The sequence below is a fragment of the Ornithorhynchus anatinus genome, chromosome 2, assembly GCF_004115215.2.
Source record: "Ornithorhynchus anatinus isolate Pmale09 chromosome 2, mOrnAna1.pri.v4, whole genome shotgun sequence".
Taxonomy (NCBI): Eukaryota; Metazoa; Chordata; class Mammalia; order Monotremata; family Ornithorhynchidae; genus Ornithorhynchus; species Ornithorhynchus anatinus.
Window position 1 is genome coordinate 10,338,491 of NC_041729.1, and position 1,038 is coordinate 10,339,528.

A 1,038-nucleotide genomic window follows, 5' to 3' on the forward strand; every position below is an offset into this window, starting at 1 on the left:
ACCCTTGTTGCCAGCCTGACTCGGTCCTAGAACGCCCTACTCTTCATATCAGACAATTATTCTCCCCTCCTTCAAAGACTTATTGAAGGCACATCTCTTCCAAGAGGCTTTACCTGACTAAGCCCTCTTTCCCTCTTTTCCTTTTCTTCCACTCCCTTCTGCATTGCCCTGACTTGCTCCCTTTATTCAGCCCCCATTCCACCCCACAGCACTTATGTACATATCTGTAATTTATTTATTTATATTAATATCTATCTCCCCCTCCAGACTATAGGCTCATCGTAGGCATGAAATGTGTCTGTTATATTGTTATATTATACTCTCCCAAGCTCTTAGTACAATGTTCTCCACAAATCCGACAATTACCCTCTCCCTGATTCAAAGCCTTATTGAACGCACATCTCCTCTAAGAGGCCTTCCCATATTGAGCCCCACTTCTCCTCATTTTCCACTTTCTTCAGTGTCACCCTGACTTGCTCCCTTTTATCTTCCCCCAACCCCCAGCCACACAGCACTGACGTATATATCTATAATTTTATGTATTTGTATTGATGTCTGTCGCCCCCTCCAGTTTGTGAGCTCACTGTGGACAGGAAATGTCACTCTTTATTGTTGTACCGTATTTTCCCAAGTGCTTAGTACAGTGCTCTGCACACAGTAAGTGCTTAATAAATATGATTGAATGAATTAATATGATTGATTGATGGATTGATAGGGTTATCTCATTATTCTTGGCCTAGGACTCCAATAGAAGTAAATCAATGCAGAAGGAAGCTTCTTGAAAGTAGCCTATTTGGTAGTTCCTTCTCTCTATCCCTCTCTTTCCCCGCTCCAAGCACTGGAAGGTCATTTTCTTTTAGTCAGTTTGAATGATAGGACAATGACAGATGAGATCCCAAAAAAGAGATTGTGTTTGCTAGCACAATGGAGAATTGATGTACCCTAGTGAAAAGAGCCTAAGCATGAGAATCAGGTGATCTGGGTTTTAATCCTGGCTCTGCTGCCTGATTGACCTCGGGCAAGTCACTTCACTTCTCT